Source organism: Petaurus breviceps, unplaced genomic scaffold, assembly GCF_028583685.1.
Source record: "Petaurus breviceps papuanus isolate PSGF00001 unplaced genomic scaffold, PetGlider_PUasm1.0 126, whole genome shotgun sequence".
In the NCBI taxonomy this organism is placed as follows: Eukaryota; Metazoa; Chordata; class Mammalia; order Diprotodontia; family Petauridae; genus Petaurus; species Petaurus breviceps.
The window spans coordinates 38,570,913-38,591,428 of record NW_027185655.1 but is presented as its reverse complement, the minus strand read 5'-3'; the positions used below and the strand labels follow the sequence as shown (position 1 = coordinate 38,591,428).

General features: G+C 36.4%; 1 long non-coding RNA gene and 1 other non-coding gene across 2 annotated transcripts in view; both read left to right on the top strand.

Annotated features, from left to right (window-relative positions):
- LOC138169972 (uncharacterized) overlaps positions 1–17,738 on the top strand; it is a 64,165-nt gene extending 46,427 nt beyond the window's left edge. The window contains exons 4-5 of the long non-coding RNA XR_011170496.1: positions 15,826–15,927; positions 17,110–17,738. This is a non-coding gene — a long non-coding RNA (uncharacterized lncRNA). The remainder of the gene's footprint in view (positions 1–15,825; positions 15,928–17,109) is intronic.
- LOC138171262 (U6 spliceosomal RNA) lies at positions 10,573–10,679 on the top strand. The gene has a single exon (XR_011170845.1). It is a non-coding gene; the product is annotated as a U6 spliceosomal RNA (small nuclear RNA).
- Positions 17,739–20,516: the final 2,778 nt, after the last annotated feature.

The window sequence follows — 20,516 nt, the reverse complement described above, 5'->3', positions numbered from 1 at the left end:
GATAGATAGATAGATAGATAGATAGATAGATAGATAGATAGATAGATAGATAGATATACATATATGTATATATGCATGTATATACATATATAAAACCATACAATCTAAAAATGAAATGAATAAATAAAAATACATACAAATAGTTCAAGACAAATTAGTTTGGAAAGGACTTTTGGAATGTTGAGGGACCAGAAAAAATCTTCATGCAAAAAAAAGGAAGAAAAATAAAGATGCTTTATCTCTGTCTTAAAAGAAAAGAGGGATTTCATGAGGTAGAGGGGATGAAGGAGTGAATCCTAATGATTTGGGATGGCCATTGCAAAGGCAGGGAGAGAGAGTTCAATGGTCATGCATGAGAAACAGAGAGAAAACCAGTTTGGACAATAATGTTCAATGAGATTGGAAACATAGATTAAGGCAAATTTGTGTAGTATTTTAATGATATCATAAAATAAGTATGCTGTTAAATACCTGTCAATTTATAGTCTATCAAGTGTAAATTCCTCTTATTTAGGAGAGAAACCCCAAATAATAGTAGTAGCTTTCATCATCACTTTGTATTGTGAGATAATTTAGTGCTTTTAAAAGCAGACCTTATAGACTATGGTGGGCTAATGAGTAATTTGTGAACAAGAATATTATTTGGGGTTTAAAAAAATCACTTAAAAACATATTATTTGGAATGTAGGAATAAAATCAAAATGCAATGATGTCTGAGGTGGATGATCCTTTTTCCCCTCTAAATCTTAATGTTAAAAAATGGCTTCTGAATTGTATTAAAATACATTGCTTAGAATTTATATATTACATTTCTAACTCCAGGTTTCAAACTTCTTTCTACTTACTATAAAGGACTAGAATTTCTCAGAACAGGTGAGAAAGCCAAAATTGATACTTTAGTAATGCAGCGATCTACTATTCCTGTCTGGATTACAATGCTACATTTGTGGACCAAGTGTGTGAAAGAATCTCATGTTGCAAATAAAAATAATCTATGTGAGGGGATTTTGGGGAGGGAGGACACAGCTAAATTGTGCTTTTTCACTGGTATAGAACACTAATCATTAGAGGAAAAACAAACTATTACATATTTTAAAATCTTTTTAAACGTCACATCACATTGTTTTTGTTTTTGTTTTCGTTTTTCCATTGTTCTAGAGTGACATGTGGATGCTTAATCATATAACACAAAGATGAGTTCATTATGTCTGGAATGCTGTCATAACTGTATAGAGTGCTTTGTTCCATATAGTTTCCAAAAACTGCCTCTAAAATTGAAAAAACCAAATTGGTAATGATATCTACGTTAATTTAGTCTAAATGGAACCGGGGAGGCAGCATGGGAAATAGTGGGTAGAAGGTCAGCCTCATATATATTCTGTCTATGTGATCCTGGATAAGTCATTTAAAGGCAATTCTCTAAGACTTTGAGTTGTGAAAAGATCTGCTGAAGGAAAAAAGAACTTATATTGTGCTTATGTCATAGGCACTATGCTAAGTGCTTTATAAATATTATCTCATTTGACATAGTAGAGGGAATATTTTTTGTTCCTGCTGATAGTTTATATTCTTTTTTTAAATAAATTTTATGTTTATTTTTAGTTTACTTCATTCATTTCCACAAGATTTTGAGTTACAAATTTTCTCCCCGTCTTTCCCCTACAAACCACCCCAAAACAGCCATCCCACTGTGTACCCCCTCCCCCAATCTGCTCTCTCTGATATCCTTCCCCATTTCCCCTCCGACTTTCTAGTAGGGCAAGATGGATCTCTATACCCCAGTGCCTGTGAATCCTACTTCCCAATTGCATACAAATAATAATAATAATAATTTTTTAAACATTTGATTTTAAAATTTTGAATTCCAGATTCTTTCCCTTCCTCCCTCATCACCTACCCTTGCTGGGATGATAAGCAATTCAATATAGGTTGTACATGTGTAGTTACACAAAACATTTCCATAGTGAATATATTGTGAAAGACTGACTATATTTTCCTCCATCCTATCCTGCCCCCCCCATTTGTTCTATTCTCATAGTAGAGGGAATTTATTACTAAGAGTTCCTTATACTAATGAAATCACAAGTCCAAACCAACAAAATTTAAAAAAAAAACTAAATGGAATCCAAAAGAAAATAGATCAACTTCTTTTGGATTCCAGTTGATTCCAAATATGAAATGGCAACATTCAGACAGGACAATACAACTGAGAAAAATCAAAATGCCATCAGTTAGCTATGGTACTTGGGTTTTAAGTAGTCTTCCCTCAAGACCCTTAAAAATATCACATGAAATCTTAGCTACATGGGGAGAAAACTATTAAAGCACATTTATTGTGTTTTAAACATCTATTTAAATAAAAGATTTTTTTTAAATGCCATGCCCATTGTGGCAATTATGTTCTCATCCTTTTATTTCTGCACTTTTTTTTTAAAGATTGGGTAATGTGACCCTTACCCTACTCTTTTTCTTAAAAGTAAAAAAAAAAACCTCTGGATTCTTTCTTTATCAGCAAATAAAGATAAGAAGATCATGGCAAAAAAAAGCCATTTGAAGTAAATTTTCTTTTCTAAAACCAACAACTGTGTAATGTTATGACCTTAATAATCTTATCACTTTGAATGGTATGATTTCTTAGAAAATATTAATTACTGAACCATTTACAACATTACTCTGAAATTATACTATATTCACTCTGCCCTTTATTCAAAAAATTCAAAACTTTGCAGCAAGAGAAATAAATATTAGAAATCTTTTGACCATGGAAAAATTGCTGAAAACAACATCGTTCCAAGCACACAGGTATTTAATAAGCCTAAACACTAATTAGGTAGTGAAAGCCATGAGCTTTCATGCTCATGTGGAAGTTTGTTGTCCCTCAAAGGTTCTAGGCAGCCAAGAGATGTTAAGATGACTGAATCATGGTCTTTAAAAATAAATGTCACAGTCTATATTAAGTTCTTTATTCTAGTCAGCTTTTCAGTGCATTTAATTGATGCATACTTGTAGCAAATAGCTGTGGAATGAATGAAGGTGATAAAAGAAGTGTAAGACATTCAATTCCAAATCCAAACAATTTCCACTGAAGAAACAGAAATGCTTCATTCGGGATCTCCATCATTGCTTTGTGGATTATGTCAAGTTTGTGAGTTTTCATTTATGTTTCAAAATCTTGCCCACATTGTCTCACTTCTCCATAATCCATCAGCCCAGGTGACAAATACTCTTCTATATTTACCCGCTCCGAATATACATGGAGCATACTGTATTAGCAGCTGAGCCTACAAACGCCACTGTCAGTCACTCTATCTGGCAAAGGACCATATTTCTTGTCACCAAGAGGCTTAAAGCAAAGAATCTGTGCCTAATTCTTTTAAACCTTGCAGGTCAAAAGGTTTTAAAATTATTTTTGACACCATTTCTCTGCTTTGTCAACAGGCCTGAGTACTTTTTAGCATGTAAAGGATATCCCCAAAAGCTCCTCATTCTAACATTGGCGATTTATGGGTTTGGAGACATCACTTTTCACAGTAAATTAATTCTCCAGGCAGATTCAGAGGCGGGCTATGCCCCAGAGAAAGATGTTAATGTGATTGTTCAGACTACATAGGCAAATCTCAAATGGGAAATCTGAGCACTCTATAGAACTGAAAATGGTGCCAAACATGCAGTGGGCACTCAGGCTTGTCTTGGGCTATGATAATGGCTGAGGCATGGGGACAAGTGGTCCTCACTCAGATAAGCTGAGAAATACCTTTTGGGGTATTATTAAGCCACTACTGGGTATTACTAAACCTAAAGTGGGGGAGGGAGAGATCTTTAAGGTTCCTTTCAATGAATTCCTTGAAACCCAAATCAGATGTGTATTTATAACTTATATTATGATGAAAAATTAAAATTAAATGACTCCTCTTTATGCATGGTAAGAATTTTAAAAGTCATTCTATCAGTCCTTGGCAGTTTATTTCCTGTTCCTACAAAGCTGCTCAAACTCTCATTACCTTTCTATCATTGATTATCTACCCACTATCCATCCTAGCCCATGTTTCCAATATACCAATGGACCAGTGATCTCAGCAGTGTGATATTTCATCCAATTGAAATAGATCAGTCTATCCATGAATGATCATCTTTTGAGACCCTCATCCATGTTTAATACAGGTGATACAACAAACATACTTGAGACTTCTCCTATGTTCTCCTGATATTGCAAGGATACCAGCAGCGTATGGGAAATGTCTCTGGTCCATCCCACGCTCTTCTATGTGAGCAATCACCTTCCTTTTTTACTCGCATGCCTTTGGTAACTTTCTTTCCACTACTCTCCCTTCATAATTTCTTGTTTATAATGTATTGAAGTCTGTTTTTTTTTCACATTGAGAGAGTAATGAGCCTTGACTTTCATCCTTTAGATATTATAACGTAAAAGGAGCAATCCTTGGTTTGCTCAGCTGATTCAATCCCTGCATGGTTAAAAGAAGCTTTTGTGATTGGCTTTGGACCCAGAAACTGAGAGACATTCAAAAGACACTAACCAGACAAAGTGAGGCCTGGTCTTCATTCCTAGCCTGCTGTGTTCAAGGGAGGAAGCAAGGACTGAGCCCTTGGTGGGCAAGGTGGCCTCAGGCCTTTATCTCCCTATTGAGGTCATATTTTCCCTGACAGCATGAGCTTGCTTCTACTTCTGTCTCCTTTGTGACCATTCTTACTGCTTTTAGGTGAAAGAAGTGTCTATGACTTTGTGAATTTTAATAAGTCAGAATGGCCAACTACCAGATATCTGGGAGCTGGAGTCAATGTGGGGTTTTGCTGACAGCTCAGACAATGATTTGAAGTCCTAAACAACCTGACTGAAGGCAGTCAAGAGTTAAATGCAACAATTCATCTTCATAAATATATTTGGTGGGGTGATTGCTATGCAGAAATTGCTTTTAAGTTTGAACTCCCTCTTTCTAATGACTGAGGTGCTGGAGGGGAGAGTGCCCTAAAGTTTGGGGGTAGATGTTTGCACTACCGTCTTTTTGTTTGCTTGCTTTTGGACTATATCTTTGCAGTAGATATCCCTTCATGAAAATCCCTCAATGTTAATTGGTTAAATAATGCTAAAGTACTTTGGTCTGGTGACTAGCAGTAGAGAGAATGGACTGGTGAGATCTTGAGCCAATGGCATTATTTATTTACTTAAACATGCTTTTCTTTTTAAATCTTGAGTTCCAAATGCTCTCCCTCCCTCCCACCTCTTCCCCTACATACTGAGAAGGCAAACAACGATATCAATTATACATGTAAAACCATGCAACCATATTTCCATATTAGCCATATTGCAAAAAGAAGCAAAAAAAATATGAAGTAAGAAAGATGTACTTCAATCTGTCTCAGAGTTCATCAGAACTCTCTTTAGAGATGGATGGCATTTCTTCATCATGAATCCTTTGGAATTGTCTTGCCAAGTATTTCACAGTTGATCATCATTACGACACTGATGATACTGTGCACAATGAGCTCTTGTTCCCGATTCACTTTGCCTCAGTTCATATAGGACTTGTCATGTTTTTTGTTTGTTTGGTTTTTTTCTGAAAGCACCCCCTCCTTGTCATTTCTTGTAACACAACAGTAATCCATTACAATAATATGCCACAACTTGTTCAGTCATTCCCCAATTGATGGCCAATTCTTTGTCACCACAAAAAGAGCTGATGTAGGTATTTTCCTATATAAGTCCTTTCCCTTTTTCTTCACTCTCTTTGGATTATGGATCTAGCAATGGTGTTGCTGGGTCAAAGGGTATACACAGTTTTATAGCTCTGTGGATATAATTCCAAATTGATTCTAGGACCAGTTTACTACTCCAATAACTTCATAATAATTCATCAGTATACCTATTTTCTCTCACCTCCTTCAGCATTTGTCATTTCTGATTGGTGTGAGGAGGTACCTCAGTGTTGTTTTAATTTGCATTTCTCTGATCAATAGTGATTTAGAACATTTTCCATGACTATTGATAGCTTTCATTTCTTCTTCTGAAAACTACCTGTTCACATTCTTCGACCATTTATTAGTTGGGGAACCTGTTTACAAATTTGATTCAACTACATATATTTGAGAAAGGAGGACTTTATTGAAGAAACTTGCTGTGAAAAGTTTTGTTTTTTGTTTTTTTATTACTTCATTATCTATTGTACCTTTCAGGAAAATGGAGTTCCCCTGAATACCTCTTTTAATTAGATCTATTTTTGCTTTTGCTTTGTGTAAGATCATGATTGCTACCCCTGACTTTTTAACTTTAGCTCAGGCATATTAGATTCTAATCCAGGCCTTTATTTTAAATCTGTGTGTGTCTTTTTGTTTCAAGTGTGTCTCTTGTAAGCAACATATTATTGATTCTGCTTTCTTTTCTTTTCCTTGAGGCAGTTGGGATTAAATGACTTGCCTAGGGTCGTACAACTAGTAAGTGACTGAAGCTGAATTTAAACTCAGTTTCTTATAACTTCAGGGCCAGTGCTCTATCCAATGACCCACCTAGTTGCCCCTTTATTCTGATTTCTAATCCATTTTTCTATCCACTTCCATTTTTTTTATAAACTAATTCCATTCACATTTACAGTTATGATTACTAGTTGTGTATTTCCCTCCATTACATTTTCTTCTGTTTGCTCTCTCTCTCTGTCTCTCCCCTCCCCCATCTCCCACAAAAATATATTTTGCTTCTAAGCACTGCCTCCCTTAACCTACCCTTTCTTTTATCATCTCTTATACCCTTCCTCTTCTATTTCTCTATTGGGAAAGATAGTTTTCTATACACAGTTGAGCATGTGTGTGTATGTATGTGTGTATGTGGGTGCGTTGTACATACATATACATATACATATACATATACATATACATATACATATACATATACATATACATATACATATGCCATTTCCAAGGAGAGTGAGATGCTGTTACCATGGATTTCTGATAGTCCAATAATTCTTAAACTATCTCTCTTGAATCTATTTTCCTGGTTAATTGTTTTTCCAAAGAGATATTCCACATTTTTCTATTTTTTTTCCTTCTTTCTATTTTTTTATTGTTTCTTAATGTCTCCTGGAGTCATTAACTTTCAATTGCTCAATTTTAATTTTTAAGCAATTACTTTTTCAATAATCTTTTTTTACCTCTTTTTCTGTTTAGCCAATTCTGCTTTTTAAAGAATTCTTTTCTTCAGTAAATGTTTGTGCCTCTATTACCATTAAATCAATTCTGTTTTTTAAGGCATTATTTTCTACAATATTTATTTGTGCCTCTTTCACCAAGCTGTTGTTTGTTTGTTTCTTTTGCATTGCCTCATTTCTTTCCCAATTTTTCCTCTACCACTTTTATATCCTCCTTTAATACTTCCAAGAATTTTTGTTGGGCTTGTTTCTAATTGGCATTTTTTTAATCTTTGGTTGTTTTCACATTATTGCCCTCTGAGTTTGTATTTTGGTCTTCCTTGCCACCATAGTTGCTTTTTATGGTAAAGTTCTTTTGTTGCTGTTTGCTCGTTTTCCATCCTATTTCTTGACTTTGAACTTTATGTTAAAGTTGCACTCTGTTCATATGGGGGTGGAGAATCACTGTCCCAAGCGTCAGGCTTTTTCATGTTACTGTTTTCAGAGCTAGTTCTGGGGATCTGAAAGTTTTTAGTGCTTCCAATATGGTATGATCTGAGGAAAGGTGTGACCATTGCTCTGGTCTGTACTCTGCTTTTACCCAGAAAGAACCCTTGTTTCCCTGCAGCTGCAAGTAACACTAATGCTTTTCTTGGACAAGGAAATGTAACCAGGTTTCCTGCTGTCCTGCAGTCACAAGTGCTGGTGTTCCTTTTGGCCCTGAAATTGTGACCAAGGCCCTTGCACCCTTGTAACCAACCACAAGTACTCCTTTGCAACCTGGAACTGTGTCCGACAACTGAGTACAGGCAATAATGTTGCCAATCAACACCAGCTGTACCCAGTGCCAGAAACAGGGCCCTTGTAATCTCTTTGTGACAAATTGTCCAACAACTTTACCATGTCTGGGCCAAGAGCTCCTGTTGCTGCTTCTCCTGCTGCTGCCACCACGTCTGTGTATTCCAGACAGGCCAACACCTGGTTTCACAGAGCTCTCCTATGTTTTGTTATGCCAGAAAAATGCCTTAATCTGATCTCTTGTTGGTTCTGCCACTCCAAAATTTGATTTAAGTTGTTATTTTAAAGGGGAATGTTGAGAGAGTTCACTGGGTTGTTGTTTCTAATCTGCCATCTTTGAGCCAATGGTACTAGAGACAGCAATCTCACTCCCTCAGGGGTATCCTAGAACTCTGAAGGGCAAAGATAGTCTTGTTTCAGGACTTGAGATGTATCTGTGACAGTAGAAGTTGAGATAATAATAACAGTTAACACTTACATAGCATTTAGTATTTGAATGACGATGTACTAAGAACTTTACAATTATTACCTCACTTGATTCTCACAAATACCCTAGGAGGTAGGTGCCATTGTTATCCCCATTTAAAAAATGATGTTGAATGACTCGCACAGAGTCATATATCTAGTTAATGGTTGAGGCTGAATTTGAACACAGGTCTTCCTGACTCCACACCTGGCATTCTATTCACTGCACCACCTACCTGCCTCATAAGGATCTTCAGAGTTTACATAGGGTCCAAAATTTACTTTCTGGACTTGGTCCACCATCCTCAGATGCCTTCTCACTCTCAAATATCCCTCTGTGCCTCAATGAGTTCTTCCAAGAACCTCCATTTTGAGGAGAGGCTCAGACCATCCATTGTTACTTCCTCTCCTGCTCTGCTTTTGACTCATCAAACTTTATCATCTCCCTTTTTTTCAGCTCCCTTTTATGTGTTGGTTTATCCTATTGGAATGGAAGCTCCTTGAGGGCTGGGACTTTTCACTCCCATTGGGATCCCCAGCATTTAGCAGAGGATCTGGCACAAAGTAAGCACTGAATAAATTCTTGTGACTTGATGATTACAATCATATCCCATGACTCAGTCATTTGATGTCACTGGAAGAACATCGGTCTTAATAGATGAATACTAAAAATATTTTCATATGTTTCTTTTTGTCTCCCAATTCTTCTCTTCATTAGTTCCAACCAAGAACTTAATCATGACTTGCCTGAATCAGTAAAATCTCTTTCTCCCTAGACTGTCCTACCTTCTATCTCAAACCTCTCTAATTAATCATTAACACCTCTATTAAAGTTATCTCTCCACCTTTTTCTTGAAACGGTTCTTAATACCCCTTTATAAAGGCAGCTCAGTGAATACAACACTGATTTCCAAAGTCAGGAAGACCTAAGTTCAAATCTGGCCTAAGACACCACTAGCAAGTCACCTACCCTCTGTCTGCCTCAGTTTCCTCAGCTATAAAATGGGGACAATAAATAAGATAATTTTTGTAAAGTAGTAATGCCTGACACTTAGCAAGTACTTAATAAATGTCTCTTTCCTTTCTACCTACCTATAGATTCTTCTGTTAAATGCAAACTTGGTCCAACATTTTTGTTCTGTTTTAAACAGCTTTTTTAGGTAGCTGAAGACTATCTCCACATCTTGTTCATCTTCTCCTAGTTAATTGTCTAATGTTTTCCTTGTCAAATGATTCAATATCTTCTATCAACCATCTATGGAGGCATTATTATCTTCACATTTCTTTCCCCCTAGGCAACACATGACTGAGTAAGTTTATAAAACACGTTTCTGGTGTAGCAAGATGCATCAAAATATCCAAAGGTGCATAAAAAGACAGAAATATTGGACTAAAAGCACCTGCATGTACTTTGGAATTCAAGAAAAAAGGAAAAAATAAAAACCATTATTTTCCCCAGGGTATGTGCAGTAAATGTCACAAAGGAGGCTGTAGTTCTTCCAAGGACCCAACACGACATCAGCATACTCAAGAGAGGATTTCTTGCTGACTTGTTGTTAGCTGAAAATCTGAGGATAATAAGGATCCTAATGTCTGAGGTTCTGCTTAAGATTATTACTGAAACAAATGTGCAAAGATCAGAATGTAAACAATGGGGTATCCTACAGTAATTGACTATAATATATAGAGCATGACTTTAGGTGAAGAATTGCTAATGTGATTATTGTATGAATATTTTCATATTTTCAATGACATTCATACTGAAATGATCTTGGGACAAATTGTTTTCCTGTCACTCTTCTTATATTTGATATCCTATGATAACTTACCCAACAAAGTTGAATATGGTGCTGAATGAAAAAGAAATGTGGGTTTGATATACTGAAGACTTTCAGGTATTTGTAACAAAAAGACCAGAACTCAATGGAAAATTTAATATAAAAGATCCAAAAGAAATGTAAGGAAAACATTAAAGATCAATCATCAGGTGCTCATTGAGGTCAGACTATTTACTTATTGTATTTGTTAAAATGTTATCAGTATTCTTTTAACTGTCATCATTACCAAGATAGTTTGAAAGAAAAGCTGGGGCTGTTTTTATAATGGGGTGATTCTCAAAAACAAAAGTGGATAGGAAAAGGTAAAAGGGAACAATTATAAAAATGTGGTGTGAGTGCTTGCTTTGGCAGCACATATACTAAAATTGGAATGATACAGAAAAGATTAGCATGGCCCCTGCGCAAGGATGACACGCAAATTTGTGAAGTGTTCCACATTTTTAGGGGTAGCCAAGTGGCTCAGTGAGTAAGAGCACAAGCCCCAGAGTCGGGATGACTTGGGATCGAATACGAGCTCCAAAACTTAGCACCACACTCAGAAGTAACTGGCCATGTAACCTTGAGCAAGTTACTTAACCCCAATTGTTTTTTTTTAAATGGGGTGTGAAAGGAAGAACTTATACAGAGGAAGCAGGTGGCAGTGAAGGGCGGGTAATGTTGGAACCTTATTCTCTTCTGGGTTGAAGAAGAAACAACATGTACATCTGGAAAGGTTTAGAAGGCTTCTGAACCCCTAGAGAGGTGAGAAAACTGGGAGTCACGGTGGTGGAGGGAATTTTAGAGGAGTGTATGGAGTGGGATTTGGAAAAGTGAGAGGGAGAATAGGGAGACTTTTGGAGGGGTGTGTTACTCTAGGAGTGGTGGATGAAGTAAGGGTGGAAGGGTGGGGGAAGAAAATAAGGTAATGGGAGTAGTCTAAAAAGAAAGAGTAAGAAAGAAAATATTGAGTAAAAATAAGATGGAGGGAAATTCACAAACACTAATTACAACTTTGAATATGAATGGGATGTTTGTAGCAGCTCTCTGTGGTTTCAAAGAACTGGAAATTGCAGGGATCCCCATCAATTGGGGAATTACTGAACAAGTTGTGGTGTATGGTTCTGATGGAATACTACTGTGCTTTAAGAAATGATGAGTTCAATGACCTTAGAAGGGAAAGATTTGCATGAAATGATAAAAAGTAAAGTGATTAGAACCAAGCAAGAATTGTACACAGTAACAGCAATATTGTATTAGGAATGACTTTGAGTGATTAAGTCATTTTGACTAATACAAATGCATAAGTTTAAAATTAAAGGACATATGAAGAGAGATGCTATCTGAATCCAGAGAAAGAACCAATAAATAGAAGTATGTATAGAATAATTTTACATATATATATGCACATATGTGCATATATACCTTATATATGTGATATTGTGTATATATGCATATATGTATATGTGTTTGTGTGTGTACCTATTTCTATTGGTAGCCATCTATAGTGGTGAGAAGGAAAAAAGGGGGGAAAAGAAATTTGCATGATAATTTTGTTGTAAATTTGGAAGGAAGAGCAAGCTGTATGTGGTAGGTGTGCAGTTTCATGCACAATTATCTTTTTTGTTGTACTGTTATGACTTATTTTGTTTCATGAATTGAAAATAAATCCGATTTCTGGAAATGTATTCTTCCCTTTCACTCTTGATTCCAGAATGATTATAATTATCACAATAAATTCAGTCACTATCTTCTCTTTGATATCTTTATGGTTAATGTGTTCTGCCTGCAGAAGACTAAAGTATTTATAGTCATTGCTTTCATCTATCAATTTATAATATTTATAGGTATTGCTTTCATCTATTTGTTGCTTTCATCTATTGATGTGACCTCTAGATTCAAGCTCAAAATATTTTCTCTAGCTTTCTTTGCTATGCAATAAGAATTTTACATATAACTAGTCCAAATGACATTGAAAATTATTCTAACAGGTGAAGGAGCTATTTCAACTGAGAGAGGAGACTGTAGTGGAGGGTCCCATGGGTCTAACCTTGTCTCTGTTCTTACGTTAAATTATTTGTGGGTATATCTGATGGAAACCTAGAAAGAATACTTCTCAGATGGCAGATAACACAAATTTAAGAAGGATAGTTAACATTCTCGAATATAGAATCAAAGAATCAAGAAAAGATCATTAAAGGCAAGAATGATGAACTGAGTAAAAAAAAAAAGTCTGACATGAATTCAAAAGTCTACTTCTCAAATCCAAGATGGGGGCTGTGTGACTAGACACCAGTTCATATGAAAAAGATCTGTGAATTTGATTTTATTTCAAACTCAATATAAATCAACACTAGGGCATCAAAGACATGGGATCAACTTCAAGAAGCATTTGTTATGTATGTATTGGCACATGGTACTCTGCTGCATTCTGTGCAGATGTTTGGAAAAAAAAACCTAACTCCCTTCCCCCAAGTCTTCTGAGAGAAGGCAACACATGATCAACAACATTCATGCAGGCAGAAAAGGAATGTACATATAACTAAACAAGTAGAGAACTTCTAAGATTAATATAAAATAAATAATAATGGTGTTACGTTACATCTAGGACTCTCAAGTCAGCCCCAGAGTTGTTGGTATAGAGTCTAAGATGGGAGACATTTCAGAGAGGTAGCCCTGACTTTCAGACTAACCAAGGGGCACAAAGCATAACTACGAACTCAAAGCAGTGTAGGGATGGGAAATCCAGACACATACAAGGCTCCTTGGGCCACCTTCCAAAGAGTTGCTGTTGTAGGGGATACACACACACAACTGCAAAAGGAAGTCTCTTGGAGATGTTCACAGGGCAGCTATGTCTTTTCTAAATGCCAGAGACTCAGTTCTGAATGTCTTTCCAAATACAATCAAAATCGTTACAAAGTTAGTGAAACTTTAGTTGGCAATGTCACTGAGATTGTTATATTAAGATGCAAGCCAAGAATGCCTAGTCAGTAGAAAGTCAGGTCTGGAGAATAAAATGGGTAATATAATAATTGATACTTACATGGTGCTTTAAATGCACTTCTTTCATAACAATTGCTGTGAGGTAGGTAGTATAGATACATAGTATATATATATATATATACATACATATATATGCATGTGTGTATATTTACATATATGTTGCGTGCATATATTACACATATAATAATGTTCTCTAGTTTACAGATGAGGAAACAGAGGCTCACAGTCTGAGTGACATGACAATAAATATTAATCAAGATTTGAACTCAAGTCTTCTGAATATAAGGCCAGTGTTTATTTCACTTCATCACTCTGTCCTCAATAAAAAACATATCTATTAAAAAGGGTAAAAGTACAGTAACTACATCAGCAGTGACCCCAAGACAGAGACCAAGAAATTTCTTTTTTTGTCTTTATAAATTTGCTTATTTACTTGTAGTTTACAAGATTCAGTTCCACAATCCCTTGAGTTTCAAATTTTCTTCCCCATTCTCTCCTTCCTCCCCCCACAATGGCGGCATGCAATCAAGTATAGGATCTGCAAATACTTTCACATTAGACATTTTTCTGGTTATAAAGAAGGATGGGAAAGAGGAAACAAAACCAAACAAGAAAAAGAAAGAGAGCAGTTAGTTTGCTTCAATCTTTATCCAAACTCTATTCTTTCTAGATCTTTCTCTGAATGTAGACACCTCTTTCCACCAGGAGTCTTTTGGAGTCAAGAAATTTCTTAGACTTCAAACTTGATCTTTTTTATGCTAGGCTAAAGTCTAGAGTTTCAGTACCAATTGTTTTTGTCAGAACTAGGGGAATGTGTGTGTGTGCATGTGCATGTGTGTACATATATGTGTGTATATGCATGTACATATACAAATATATGTATATCATCTTCACAAAAAGAAGATGGCTTATAGAATTCGTTGCAAGAAGATCCCTAAGACTCATCATTTACACTTTTTATGTGCAGGTGATAAAGCTATACACTAAGCCTAAGCTTAGACTTGCCATCACTGTGCATTTGTTATGAAGTCAAGGATTTTGTAGTCTTTAAAATTCACTACATTATATCCAACTGGCATTTTCCAAAGTGAAAGTTTACAAACTTATAGTGTAATTGCAATTGTAAATGAATAATAAGTAATATACAAATTGCCCTGTAATGTTTCTCAATTAGTCTAACTTTTTTTATTATTATTTTCTCTTTGTTCACACCAATAGAAAGTTATGATTGCTACCACTGAATGACAGAGATATGACGGGAAAGAAAAAAAATTAGTTGAACTGGTCTTTAAGCTATTTGTGATGCTTTTGTTAGTACTCACCCCTTGGGCCTTAATTCTTGTAGGCATTTGGCTCCTGTTTCCTCCTCCCTCCCAATCTAAATATGGTAAGAACTTCTCTTCCTGAGAAATTTAGGATAACCTTCCTCTTCCAAATCCATGGTAAAATCCAGGACTTTTCACATTTGCAAATAACTTTACAATAGACTTTTTTATGTCATGTTGCTTGAATGTAAGTAAAACAGGAGCATAAATGGAGAAAGGAGATATTGTAAGTAAGGGCATTTTATTAGGAAAATTAACCTATTTGCAAAGAAATGTAATCAATAAGAATGTTTTATTGGGTTTTCCCTATAATTAATTTATTGGATGTGAAGTGATATGAAGGCATGTACTTGAGCCCAACATTGAGCACAATAAATTAAAATTTAATTGGTAAAATATACTATTGAACTTCATTGTCCTGAAGGTATATACTATGAGGCCTACTAGTATTAAGCTACTACATAGGCTGTCTTTTTGATATTTCAAGAAGTAAACCCCATTGGAGGGAGGGTACAAAGTAGGTTATTTCTAATTAATTACTAGGGAATAATGCTAAAGCCAGGACCCATGGAATCAACTAATCTTTTTAGATAGGCACATTTTTTCTACCAACTGAAGCCCAAATTATATCAAACATGCATTTTAGTATAGCCAAATGCATGTTGTATTCAGAAAATCTTAGGTCTGAATTTAGATCCCAGTTCTGCCACTAATTGGTTGTGCAGTCTTAAGTAAGAAGCTTAACCTTTCTATACCTCAGTTTACTCATCTGTGAAATGGGTGCATTAATACTGGCACGCTTAATTTTTCTAAAGCAGCAAATGAGATTAGGTAAATGAAGTGCTCTGTAATCATAAAGCATATATAGAAAAAAATAGATGATAGATAGATAGATAGATAGATAGATAGATAGATAGATAGATAGATAGATAGATAGATAGATAGATAGATGGGTGGGTGGGTGGGTGGATGGATAGATGGATAGATGGATGGATGGATGGATGGATGGATGGATGGATGGATGGATGGATGGATGGACGGACGGACGGACAGATAGACAGACACATAGATAGGTAGATGATGGATAGAGATAGATATGTAGACAGACAGACAGACAGACAGACAGACATAGATAGATAGATAGATAGATAGATAGATAGATAGATAGATAGATAGATAGATAGATAGATAGATAGATGATGGATGGATGGATAGAACATGTTTAGGATCATAGGATCCTAGACTTTAAAAAATATCTAATACAATCTTCTCATTTTGCAGGTGAAGAACCAACCTGAGACCCAGGAAGGCTGACCATTTTCCCAAGTACCACATATGACAATGTGCGCACATTACTTTGTAAGAGTTAGGAACAACATAAATGTAAGCTATCTTCAGTTCAAAGAATCAAAAATTGGAGATAGAAGGAGGCCTAGAGATCACATTGTCACTTTGTGCAAGCCACGCATTTCCCAGAAAAGGAAACTGAGGGCCACTGAGGTGAAATGATTCACCAAAGGTCACAGAAGTAGAAGAGGGAAGAGCCAGGATTTGAACATGGGGCTATAGTTGACAGTTAACCAGGAATCATTTTAAATTTACCCTATCTTGGCCATTGAACAGCTAGCTGGCACAGGGAACAGAGCTTTAAGCCTGGAGTAAGAAAAATTCATCTCGCTAAGTTCAAATCCAGCCTCAGATACTTACTAGCTGTGTGACCCTGGGCGAGTCACTTAACCCGGTTTGCCTCTCAGTTCCTCACCTGAAAAATGAGATAGAGGAGGAAATGTCAAATCACTTGAGTATCTTTACCAAGAAAACCCCAAATGGGGTCACAAAGAGTCAGACACAACTGAAACGGCCAAACATCAAACCTTGGCTATTACCTATCTCATATCTAAAAGGAGAATAGTAATATGACCAAATTGAAATGATACAGTGAAAAGTACTGTGAATACTTTGTGCTCCCCAAAGACAAGCATTATATATTTAATCAGCTTTGCAGTTATGTTACAAAGATTATTATTAGAAAAGGTTCTACAAAGCACTAGATTTCTTTGAAGGAAAAATACTATATAACTATGAAACATTAAATTAAAATACCATCTTATGATTTAATCTATTATATACTCTTTCTATGCACAAAGATTTAATAAAACTACCTACAGATTTTCATAAAATGTAAGGCATTGACTATTCCCTTTGTCTCCCTTCTTTGCCATTTAACCCTTTTAACCACTTATTTTATACATTTTGAAGAGTTTTCAAAAGTGCTTTCTTAAATAGAAGCCCCAGAGCCCTCTGGCTAGGTAGAACCTGAATGAACTGACTAGTAGGAGAAGGAGATTAAAGTGGATTTACATGACACTTGCAGATTGTGTAAAGTGCAAATGCACTTAACTGCACACTGCTCTAAGTAGCCAGTCATAACCATCTGGTGGAATAGAGGTAGTGACCTCTGGAGAATACAGTTAGAGAGAGGAGTGTACTCAGGCCATCCTCTAGTATCTTAATATTCGGTTTTAACGCCTTATTCTTTCTAACTAGGTTCTCTTTCTCTGCCAGATATTTCAAGTGTGGATGGCACCCTCTAAATCTGACAGCCTAGGGTAACTTTCCCTAGTTAAAGCTCTTCTCTGAGCTATCTCTGCATCAAACCCTTCAGCCTGACTGTTCATTCTTTGTGCGGACCCCTGCTCCTGATCCAGACACTATTTCTACCTTTGGCCCCTCCATGGAATATTCTTTACCTCCAGCAACTATCTCCAGCTCAGTACAACCTCTCCCTGAGAGAATCTTCTAACTTTTGTCTTTCCTTTTCAATGCTCCGTAAGAATTTGCCCTGCTTTACAGAAGGCTCTGAACACCAATCCAAGGTAGGTGTTAACCTTGGCCTTGACCAAGAGAAGCACACCACTCCCCCTTGTAAAAGCTATAGACCTTGACATCATCCTTACATAATACATAAATAAAGTACTTCCTGGCAAATATCTTTTCTCTTTCTTAGCCATCCCCTTTTCCCCCAAAAGTCATTTTCTTCTAGTCTTATCTAGGTGTAGGAAACTCACAAGCAAGAATTTTTTTTTCTTAAAAACAGAAATTCCTACTCTAAATGATTATAAAGACTTACTTGACTGAGATAGATTTTCCACTAGATAGGTCATCACTTCAATGATAAACTGATACCAGGCTGTAAAATATTTCTAGCATCTCCCTTACAGAGGACTAGGCTCAGTGTTGATTCTGATTAGTCTTTTTATCAAGTGCCAAGGCAATACATCTAGCACCAAGAAAGAAATGCTAATTAAAACAACTTATTCAATCTTAACATATGCAAAAGGAAATAAATATTTAAATAGCGGTGGGTTTGATAAAGACAGTCTTGGTTAAAACTCTACAATACATAACAAAGACCAAATTATGGTTACCAAAAACAAAAAAAAAGAAAAGAAAAAAAAAACAACAAACTTTGCTATTCCAAATGGGCCTTGGTAGAAAAACAAAATGTGAATCAGCCAATTTTTAGAGCTGGACAGGAAAGAAAGTTCAAACATTTCAAACAGATAAATGGAAATGATATTTGCATCATAATGGGATTTTTTGTGTTGAAGCATGATTAGTGACAAGGTTCTGATCATTTTCAAAAATTTAATTCACGAATGACTCTTCAAGAACACAATTACTACATAGAATGTGGCATGCTAACTTAACTTTCCACTGGTTTTATCATCTAGGAGAGAAATGACTCACTGATTTCTAGAAATAGTTATTTTAATGCAAGAGAAAACTGAGAATCAGATAGTTTAAAGGACTTGAGTAAGTCCTTTGCTTCCCAAATGACCCCTCTGATGAATGTCCCTACTTCCAACAAAAGGCAACTCCTTCCTTCCAGTCATTCAGGTTCAAAACCACAACACCATCCTCAATTCTTCAATTTCATCCCACCTATTCACCTCAGGGGTCGAAGTGTGTTGTTTATATCCCCATGACTTTTTTATCTGTCCCCTTCTTTCCACTTATATCCCCACCAATGTAGTTGAGGTCCTCTTTGCCTCTTGCCTAAACTATTGCAATATTCTTCTAACTGGCCTCCTTGACTCATTTCTTTCCGCATTTTGATCCATCCTCCACACAGCTACCAAAGTGGTTTTCCTAAAACATTAGTCTGATCATGTCACACACACACACACACACACACACACACACAACTTTATAATCAAATACAAACTCCTCTATTGGCAAATAAAGCTCTTTACAACCTGTCCCCAAAGGAGCCTTACAGCCTGATCACATATTATCCCCCTCCATACAAACCATGAACCAGTAAAACTAGCATTCTAACTGTACACCATAGATGACTAGCTGCCCCTCTGGTCTGGAATAATAGCTAATCACTAGCATTTAATAGTGCTTTAAGGTTTACAAAATGCTGCAGTGTACGTATGTTCTCTCATTTGCCCTTTCTTCTCACCACTCTCTCTTGTACAACAACGGTTCTTGTCCATATGTGGTTTTGTGGAAAGAATCTTTGGGCTTATCTAGTGCAATCCTTTCCCTCCAGCAGATAAGAAAACTGAGGTCTAGAGAGTTTATATGGATTCCCCTAGATCAGCCAGGTAGTAAAAGACAAAGCTGGGGTTCAGTCCTATACCCTTTGATTCCAGACCCTGTTCTCCATCCACAATAAATATGCACTCACATTCTGTAGATTATTTTATTTCATGAGTGAGGAATGGTTTGCAGCAGTTTAGGAGGCACTCAGATAATTAATTTTCATTATCCTCATTTCATATCCTACTGTACTTCTATGGAACTTCCCTGACTTCTCTACCATGCCCCCAACCTTTGGGTACCTCCCCCAATTTCCTCACCTTCCTTTCATATGTTATGTTCTCCATTGGACTATAAAAGTTCCTTGAGGGCAAGTACTGTTGTTTTGTTTTTTTTTATTTATATCCCTAGTACTTAGCGTGGTGCCTTAATTAGTGAGTGATTAATAAATGTCTATTGACTGACATACTAACGTATTTCAATTTGGAAGAAATATCAATTGCCAGGCTTGGTGGTCTATGCCTATAATCTCTGCTACTGGGACATTGACACTGATGTCACTTTAGTCCATAGGACTTGAGCTACCATAGGGTTAAGCTGATTAAGTGTTTGAACTGAATCTGACAACAACATGGGGGGCCCTGAGGAGCCTGGGACCACCCGGCTACCTAAGCAGACACAAACTGACCCAGGTTAAAAATGAAGCAAGTCCCAGCTTCCATGCAGATCAGTAGATCAGAGGTTTGGGCCTATAAGTGGCTGTTACACTTTTAGCCCAGATAAAAGAGGGAGAACCAGTCTGAAAAATGAATAAACAAACAAAAATACAATCTTAAGTCCTCTGTCTTCAATAACAAGATTCCATCATCTGCTATATAGTAGCAAGGATGCAGATGGTATATGCACACTGCATTTTTCAAAAATGGATGCATCTTTCTTTGCTCTGACAGCAGCCAAGGAATAGCAGGGGATGAATTAGAATTACTAAGAGTATGCAGAGTATGAGCCTGCCATTATCTTGCTAAAAAAGTATCTTTCAGATTCTTCATTTCAATAGGAAAAAACTTGCAAATATCTCCAGGTGAGCTACAGATATTCCCAGCGGCTTGACTATCCTGGATACTTCCCTTTCTTTTTGCCCTGAGCTCTAAAGCCATTCCCTATTTCCTCTATGTTTCTTGATTCTTAGGTCCAGTTTCCCTTTGCCTGGTTCCATTATACTTTGGCAAATGCAGTATTCTTCAGAGGCTTAAACATCTGCTCCTTCTGTGCTACTTGTTTTGTAACCTTGCCAAATTCATGGGAAGGAACATTTGAAATTTAGCACTTTCTGGGCTCTGACCAGATGCCCTATTCAAATCTCATGCCATTAAAAGCTTCCTAAGGGTAAAGGAGCCCTAGAATGTCATAATCCCCAGTCC